The following is a 10,153-nucleotide window of genomic DNA, read 5'->3' as shown; positions in this document are numbered from 1 at the left end:
AGCCAAGCGTTCGGCATAGGCAATGAATAAAACGCTAAATTTATCATTTAAGCTTCCCATGCTCAAGTATCGAATTATTAATGGGTTCTCGTTCTCTCTCTCTCTTTCTCGCACTCCCTCTCTCGGCTCGGCGATCGGCGATTTGTTTGGCTCATTATGAACTGTACATTAGCATAAATCGCTGAAAGCTTCGGCTGCGACAAATGTGCCCACAAATACGGCATCTTCGATTTCAGAGAGAAGATTTAACTAATTCGGTGCTGTGGATTATTTATCTATGGCAAAACGCGTCCAGCTAAAATATGGCCCTGATCCGAATGCAAATAAACGAATCAATATTCGCCTTCGCTATTAGCAGCCGATCCATAGCCTATAGCCTGCCCGTTTTGATGTACTAAACGCGATAGATGTCAGTTTGAAAACCACAACATCGGTTTTATTTACTAGATTTTTACTATTTACTAGCTATTATTTTTAGAAATAGTTTGGGAGGATTTTTCGTACCGTTCATTTAAACCATAAAGTGTTTTGACAGAAAAGTAACTTCTTCTCACGCCACTCACAACCGACTGACGCGCGATGAATCATGAAACGATCCGAACGATACGAACGGCGATATGAAAGGCACGGCAGGACAGGACCACATTCAAAATGACCAAATAAAATTGACACCTTTTCTGTTTAGTTAAGAGAAATGAAATCAATAGGCAGTGGAACCAGGAAAAAAAACCAGAAATAAGGCGAACGAGCGGCCGTAGAAAGTATGGCGCAAAACAATACCGAAAAAAAAGATTAATAACACTCGTTATCACCTTCAACGGAACGGCGTTCCACCGGCGACGACGTCGACAGCGCAGCATGTTGCATTTGTCTTTGATGATAAATCATGCGTATTATAATCATGCGGATTCGCTGGTACGCCGCGAGCAGGTTGCGCCTGGCCGCCGCTGCGATGATCGAGGTACACCGACAAAGCGGTCCAGCTATCAAACTAGCGCAAGCGAGCCTCCGGTGACGACAACTTCCACATCAACAGTTGTAAGCCGTTCGGTTCGGCCCAAAACAAAAAATAAGGAAACCAGAAAGCGTATCAAATAACCGGCCCCAACGATCACCGGTCTCGAGCATCGGCCGATCACAGCGGGACCGATCCGGCAGAAGACAGGAAGGAGCAACATCGACGAAAAGGCGACAAAGCCAGTCAGCCTGCGATCGACAGCCGAAAGTAGAGTATCCAGAGCCGGGGCCCGCCGGCGGCCGCCGATTATCATTAATCTTATTTAAATACGAAATTGAGAGCAGCATCAATAATTATCCATCCGAGCCATCCGATCATCCGTCCGGCCCGACTCGGCCCAGGGTGACTGCGCCGATGGCGAAGGTGCGAACCCGTCGCCGGCGTTTTGCGCCTCTTCGCTGTGGCGCGCAGATTTGTGGAATGTGGTTAGGCTTGTACTACCACGACGGCTACGACTACTATTACTACCGCCACCTTCCAGGCCCCTCCCCGGAGAGCGTCACAAAACCGTATGGCACGGAGAGCTGCCACCGGTAAGCGCCTAACCGTTTCAACCCGGGCGTCGTCGGTATGGAGCGTAGAAATTAATCTTAAGCTGTTGGGCATACTCTTGTAGCGTGTCAACCGATACCAGCTGACCGTGTCGCTGACCGTCCACCGGTCTGCCACCCCCTCAACCGGGGCCGAGGCCATCACAGTCCAAAGTGGTACGGATCGCTCGCCGTACCGCCGTACCACCAACGCCAACCACCGATCCGACGGCGGATTTGTTGCCTCGGTGACATATATTAAATGCTTCTGGTAGATAAGCGCTGCCGGGACGAGCGGACCGGGCGGACGAGCGGATGAAATAAATGTGGCAGCGATAAGGCAGCGGGAAGCAACAATAAATGAATTCCAATCAAGTCACGACGCGGCGGAGAGTGTCGATTAATTCAAACGAATGGATAAACGGTGTTTTTGCCGACGTGGCCGGGCCGGCCAACCGAAGCCGCGGAGGCTCCCTTCGAAGGTGTCGAAGCATCGCGAAGATCGCACCCCGGACCTGTGTAGAACTTTCCCCTGCTCCCGGTCGTACTGATCGATCTCTCGCCACCTTTCGATCCGGCACCAGCGAAAACGGAGCTTGTTACGCCGGCGTCCGCCGTGGTCGTTGCCGGGGCCGGGGTGTGTAATTTCGATTTCAAATGCATCCCATTTTTAGCCGTTCAAATGTTATCGAATTTGATTTATTAGCCCACGGCGCCTTTTAATGTGGAGCTTTCGGAGGGAAATGCTCGTGGTGGTTTACCTGTGTGCAATGAGAATGAGGTTTCTTTGAGAAGTACTTGAAAAAAAAAACGCTGATGGCCAAGATGTTCAATCAATCAGGACGCTTGTTATGTACGTGATAGTAAATGCACAACCTTAAGGTTTGTTTACTACCTTTACAATTTAGACACTCCCCACGAATGAGCTAAATAAATAATTAGAAATGGAGATTTTATTATCATCCTATTTTTTCCTTCAGAGCCTAGTTCTTCTTACAAACTTGTGAAAGTGTGATCCTAACTCTGAACGTATTCCACGGATCCGTATCCTGAAGAAGTAAGATTTCAAGAAATTTTTATGAAATATGAGCATGAAACATTTCCTTTAGTCGATCAAAAATCACTCAAAAATATCGATTCAGTCATAATAATAATATTTCTGCCGTTGTTTTGGGGTCATTGATGAAAACGAAAATTTGTGCCCATACTTATTTGGAGCAATCTCAAAGCGACACAAAACAATATTAAATTTAGTTTAGTTCGGTTTTTGAAATCTAGCTTCTTCATTTTGCTCGATATTAAAGCAACTAGAGCAGATGTTTATGAGTAATAATTATCTGATTTTATCATGTTATTCTACTAAGCGACCGAGAACGTCAAAGGGCCATAAATATTAGTTAAAATAGTGAAAGAATCAATGATAGTTCAATAGTTTTCGGAATAAAACGGTGCAATAGTGGTCTAAATATTCAAATGCTATGACAATAAAAGTAATGTTCAAGATATTATTGCTGATCATCTTAAGAAATCTCAACTACGAATTCTCTTGTATCCGTAAAAAATATTCAATGAAGACTTCAATCAGAGAGTAAAGAAGATCCTGTCCCGAGCACGTAGTCATAATGATGCATGCAAATCTGGCATTATTTTCACAACGGTTACGAATATAAGGTAAGGATCGTATTTTACTATTCACATGCTTTGAAAACTGCCTAATTCTAGACATGGTTGTTCTTTGTTCCTTGGTGAGGTTGAATTTGACGAAAGAACAAATCATTTACGAAGAAACAAGTTTAGAAGGTGAAGATTTCGCCTTATAACCAGGATACCAGTGGATGGTGATATTAAGGTTTTAAGCTATTCACATCTTTGTCCACCCAATCATTGAAAACATTTTGGTGATTGATGAATCTTGTTTTACGTGAAAAGACCCCGCTTAGCCTTAATAGAATTATGTAACTTAATCAAAATAAACTGGACCAAAATAATATCTGAAGGCTATAGAATGGACCTCATAATAAAACGTTGTTGTTCGGCAATATTGTCTCAGCCTAATAGCTTTCTCAAGACAAGGCAATGGCGAGAAACGTTGAATGTTTCGTGTTTTCTTAAAGCAAGGGGTTATGAGATGAGTAGCATCAACATCTACGTCTGAATCGGGAAAGACTTAAACCAAAAACAGCTTTCACTATTCTCGTGCTCACTCAACAGCTTAAAAAAGGACCCACATGGTACAAACCTTTTCACACCAGCTGAACGGGGGGCGCATCTGCCCGAGTTCCAGGGTTCTCCGATGTATCTGTCCGGTCATCGTCGAGCACCCGCGAAAACTGTCCGCAACTACCCATCGGTAATTGTAGCACCTCCATCATCCGATTCGCATAAATAAGCCGGTCCATATCGACGCCCAATCCGACGGCGGCCAGAGTCTCCTCCTCGCAGCGGGCACACTGCACCGTGCGCGTTCTGGAGATAATCTAGTTCCGACGGACCGAACCCACCGCGGACAATGGCCACTGCGACAACTGCCCGGAACCTCGGAACCTTATTACAATGTCGTCACCGAATTTATTTTCCTATAAACACACTGCACCGCGGGAGGTGCTGGTTGAAGAGCAACCGGAACCCGGCCCCCGGCAGGCATGCTAACGAACAGTGAACTACAAAACGACCCCATCCTGGTCAACCCCCAGAGAGGGTGCGGACCGCGATTATCTCGAGGCCCTATTGTGACCGTGCAATTTGCCTGCGCTGCGCGTGCTCGGGCCAACAGCCAGATATCCTCATCGGTCCGAGCGGTCCGTCCGACAAATGTTTTTCGATCGCAAGTCTCATAAATAACTTGGCCAGGGCCGGTGCCGCGTTGGAAACACCCCACCGAGTCGGACTCCGTGTGTGATTGCCAGCGTGAGTGCCGTTTTATTTTAGCACTAATCGGTCACTTAGCATCCGCGGACGGAAGGTGGCACCTGTACCTGGCGGCGTGGCGTGCGAGCTCGTGCTCCTTAGAAGGCGCGTTTCCAGACGCGCTCGAGACACGAGACAACCCAATTACCACCCGACTGTGCAAAATTAAGCAGAGCGCTAAGGTGTGAACTATTTGTGCGCAGGCTCCGTGCAAGCTCCACGAGGCCCCAGCTCTACTTGGTGACCGCGGTGGGATCTGGCGTGCTCTCCAATGTCAGCGTGCGTGGCGTGCGAAAAACAAATGGCTTACTTTCGAACGAGAAGCGCGCTCCTCCCGAGCGCATTTCGGACCCGGTTACGGTGGCTCATCAATGCCGATCGGTGCCGATCCGGATCGCTCGCGCTCGCCGAGGACGGGCGGACCGGCTCGCACCGTGGCCAAATTCGGTAATTCAAATCTCCTATTGGGCCTAATCAGCATAAAAAGCATGCAATAATAATCACGACTAAAGATGTAAATTATCGCTCTACTAAAATTTTATTATGAGGTCGCCGCTCATCAGAGGCCTCGGCAGCCCTGGGCAGCGGCGGACGGCGGTGATTGTTTGGAGCAACCTGCTGACAATCTAATGGTAATCTACGATACCGCACAGATGGACGATCTCCGATAGTACTGCTCCCAGGAGCCCGCGGAGCTTACGAGCTCACAGAGTCGGGGTCCGCCCCGAACGAGATACCATCTCGAGACCACTGCCAATTAAGTTATACCGGAGGGTTCGCTGGGCGGCGGGCGGCGGGCGGCTGCCGTGCACTCTGCCAGGAATGAGTTGTTTTGTCATTCATGGCATTGTCACCGGCGGGCCTGTCGTCAAGTTGAAGGCTCCAGTTCGGTACGGCAGGAGCAGGCAGGAAACCTAATCATAAGCGTGACCCGAATGGACTACCCATTTAATCTATTTTTTACGAACCACACAACTGCGATCCGGACGGCCGGCCAGCCGGCCGACCACCGCCCGCTGGTTCCTTCCCGCCATGCGAGGAAAGCATCGATACATTTCAGATTGCAACAGTTTTGTTTTTTCGAAAAAGGAAACCATACTCCTTGGCCAGCCACTCTGGGCTTGGAACGGATGGAAACGGATGATTGAACGGTTTAACTGCCTCTCCGTGCGCGACCAATCACATTTTATTGCTCATCGACCGGGATGGCAGCACTGAAGCACTCCCAAAAATGGAGATTTGACATTTCTTGACATAATGACAGCTCTCGGCTCAGCTCGTCTAGCCGGCTCCAGCGAACGCGCAGGCGTCGTCGGAATGCCGATGGAGCCTCGAAATATTGGTTTTGGAATTTAACAAAAATCGCAAAGCACTCGAAGGAATAGTTTGATTAAATACTGAGTTGTTCAATAAGTTTTGCGGCGCTACTACTGGCTATAATTTATTTTGTTATGTTGGTTATGTATGTTGCTTCTGTCAATTAATTCTTTGTTAAGTCATTTAAAGACGCGTCACAGTATTTTTTACGATGGAAAAAGTCTATCCTCTTGCAGTGATTTTTACTTTATGTTTAGAAGGCTTAACAGCAAAGATGAACGAATGATGAAACTATATAAGACTCTTCGCCTTTGACTAGTGCAGTAAAAGAATGGGTTACTGAATCGTTACAAAAACACAGTATTTAATAGAAGGCATCTCATTTGGCAGTGTAAGCAATATTTCAACTGATTTATTGGGTTTCATAAAGCTCCAAGCCAAAATCCAAGAATTAAAATTCGAATTGTAGGAGCATCCACCGTATTCACCAGATTTGGCCACTAGCTTTAAAGAACCACAAAGCTTATTGATCAACCTGGTTCTATACTGATCAAATCAACTATTGATGATTATTAAACTAAATGGATAATAGTCAAATGGCGGATTGCTTGAAGCGTTTATATAACTTCAATGCAACCTCTCGGCTCTGCACTGCAATTACTTGTCACCTGTCAGATCATCTGCGGCAGATGATTCTGGCGAACAGTTCCCCAAGACACGATATCAATGTCCCCCTTCTTACGGTATTTAATCAAAGGCTTCGCGCGAAACGCTTTTACTGTCCACTTTCGTCCCATTAATGGGCCGCCTCTGCCGCCTCGGCTGGCAATCGCAACGCATGCAGTGCATGCCATTTTTTACCCATTGATCGCCATCTTTATGTGTGACGGTGATTTGAGACCACGATGCAGCAGCTACCAGCTACCCCTATCGTGGTGGGTTCTTCTCTATAGTTGCTACGAATGCTACACATTTCGCCTGCGAAGCACTTCGCGATGCCCGGGGCCGTGGCCAGAAGGTGAACTTTAATTTGTGTTGCGCGGCCAACATAACCAGGGTGAGCTCTTCATTCTTCCCTCATCGCGCTTCGTGCGCTTGGTATTTGTATTAAGATCCGCAATAAAAGCGATTTCAAATTAATAGACACAATATTTTATGATTATGATAATGCTAATTAGGCGAAATGTTCATATTTTTGTTCATAATTCGCTAAAATATGGTCCACTTCAGCCCGGCGTTCTGCACACGGTCCTGGGAATCCGGTCCAAGAATGTGTCGCTCGGAGGGGCTCTCCGATTATTGCTGCAAATGGACCGATTCTGGCGCGAGTGAGAAAATGGTAACAGTTTTAACGGCGCACTACTTTGTAGTGCGCCAGCGGGCCGAGATGGTCCCGCAATCGTAACCATTCCAAATTACGTCTTCGATACGTTGTGTGTTGTACTTCTTGTAATAGGGACTTATTTATGTGGCGCTCCGGAACCGCTTCGAGGTTGCTCCCGTCGAAGGCCGGGCATCTGGTTTTTATGCTAATCCCGGGGACAAGTTCATAAAGGTTCCTGCTTTTGCGGTATTTGCTGTTCGGAGAAGCATCTGCATTAGCATTAACACGAAAGCTTCAAGCATTTTTGCATGCCATTTGTACTTATCGTACCCGTTACATTGGAGCTGAAGATCCAAATTTCCATCAATAGTTGAGGCTAGAGACTCTCACAATTTATTGGTAGGTTAGTTTTTCTTGATTCATTATGATCATTTTTATATTAAAAATATCATTTTCGTGCTACAATTTGCGCCACTATCACCATAAAAACGCCCATGGCTGGAAAGCATCGTCAGAGACCCATCTTGAGACGGATTTGAAAACTATTCCATAAACAGTGAGATCATATACGGCTGATCGTGTCCGATCTTAACACGTTTTATAGGTATGTATAACAATTTTATGGTTTTAGTGGCCAATCGGTCGGTTCAGTTTCTAAAGTAAAGCGTTCCGTTGCGGTTGATCGTATAAAATTCTGACACGCATCGTCTCGACGCGACGCGGTCCTTAAAATGTGATCCTTTGTGGTGCTCTCCACAGGCCCCATCGGAGGGAGTTCTATGATGCCGAATGGCAAAACATCGTCCCGCAAATGCCTGGCAGGGTGCCGATACCAATTAACAGCTCTTTATGGCCTTCGTCATTCTTCAAGGTCGTGTCGTTTCGCGGTTTGCAAAAATGGCCAATGGAACTTTGCCAACCAAAAACAACAACTCCCGATCCGATGATCCGATTCTTCAGCAGTTTCTCTGCATAAGCTTCTCTTTCCAATTTCAACGGTACATTTACTGATCGTTGGATCAGTTAGTTGACTAATTGAAGATCATGGAGCGGATGCGACAAGGACCTCCCACAATTGTTGGCCGTTCCCAATCCGGACCGCTTCTGTCACAACAAACAACCGTTCGGGAAGATGAGACGCTGGCTTGCTTCGTATCACCAGCATCGGAATTGCACTTATGACACCTCGCCCCGGCCTGACGGCACGAATTTTTCGAGGTTGTCTCCTCTTGTTTCGTTACCCTGTTTTCCGCTGTCGAAATGTAACATGGTCCAGGGAGCACAACATTCACCCATCACTGGCCGGACCGAGCCGGTGCCGGGGCTGGGCGCTGATGCGGTGCTCGTAAAATTCGGTAAACTATTGGAGTAATGAAGGTAAATTTATTCATAAATATCAGCCTGCCCTCATGTCGACGCTTTTTGTCACGGATATTTCGAAGCGATCAGAACCTGCCCGCTGCCTGGCAGCGATCGCTGGCAGCGCTGGCCCGAAATGTGTGAGATGTAATCGATCGGTGGTCACCTTTCAAATCGTTCGACCTCGTATCGCTCGACAAAAATTGATTATCATTCGTATTTCCATAAATTTCCATGACGCGCGCGTCATCTCCCGGGGGCCCCACCGGTTCCGAGAGCGTGGCGTCCGCGCTCGGACTCGGAGGCGTGAGATTAAGAAAGGGACGCGGTGCCCGAACCAGTGCACCGCGGTGTAACCCGTGGAAACGTGGTAATTTAATCCTAAATAGCAGCAATTTAATAATGAAAATGAATCGTAAAACCTGTGGTGGAATTTTAAAACACAATTCCTCCGGACAGCAAATGGTCTCATTTAGGTGCGCTTAAACAAACACGGAAACTCCGTTTCATTGCGTGGCGGCGACGGGCGGTGGCGGACGGCCAGGGCGATCCGAACCGGATCGCCGGCTGCCGATATTTATGAATTGGACTCGCGGACGGCGGAGACGTCTTGGTTTCTTGGCTTGATTTCCACACTAATAAGTGTGAAGATAAAATACAAACAAGCTTTTTCTATGGGAATTCTATGAAAATTTCTGAGTTGCCCGTCTAAATGTGTCACCGGCGGCGGGCGGAACGAAACGCCACTAAAGCCCCCGGCCCAGCGATTCGTTCGTTTTCTATTTTTGTTTTCTTCCTTTTGTTGCAAACAAATTTTAAAATTCTACCACAAGTCGGATATACGTCGGATTTAAGAGGAACCTTTTTTGCGCTATTTACTAAGTGCTTCGGAAGTGAACTATAAATTGTCCGCAAAGGAGAAAAGCCTACAAATCTACATGCGAGGGTTCGTTATATACTCCAATTAGTAACCCTATGAGATCGTCACTACTGTCCACAAACGGATTTATATCACCTCACAAACTAAGTCGTACTAGTTCCAATTCTGTGTACCTTCCAAGGTTTCAAGTGGAACGTGATATCCTTTTCGAGTAGGAAATGTCCAGCGCTGTTTTCGTATAAGATTCAAGGTTGACAAAGTCCACAGACTAACAATGTGTAATGCGTTTGTAAATTATTTTCAGTGCTCTGGTCGTCCAATTCTTTAACATACAAGACTAGTTGACGCAATGTTAGAAAGATGCGATTGAGGTTGTTTAGAGACGATTCACTGGAATCTACATCTCAAAGACTTTTAGACCCTCGACTTACGGTGACTGTAGACTGTAATCGGGTCCCTATTTCTTGTTCTTCTAACTGCTGAAATTAATGCCCACTTCTTATTATCCAATGTTCAATTGCCCGCACCTGAGTCTTCTCTAGTCAATCGTCTTCTTGTCTTCATCGACCATGTTTTGTTTTATTTTTGTTACCCCATTTCCGATCCTCATTCTGGGCCCTCCTCACTGTCTTTATGGTAAGCTCATGGTCCGATCTGCACACACCGCCACCGACCCGTATGTGCTGCCAAAAACAGGTGATCCACCCCATGGCATGGCTTGCGTTACTGGAGCTGGAGCGCCCTAAATCCATCTTTCACGCACGCGGCCGGGGTCCAACCTGCAGCAGCCGCATCTCCGGGTCAGCATCTCCGTGCCT

Source organism: Anopheles bellator, chromosome 1 (genome assembly GCF_943735745.2).
Source record: "Anopheles bellator chromosome 1, idAnoBellAS_SP24_06.2, whole genome shotgun sequence".
Classification (NCBI taxonomy): domain Eukaryota; kingdom Metazoa; phylum Arthropoda; class Insecta; order Diptera; family Culicidae; genus Anopheles; species Anopheles bellator.
Note: the sequence above shows the minus strand (reverse complement) of the source record.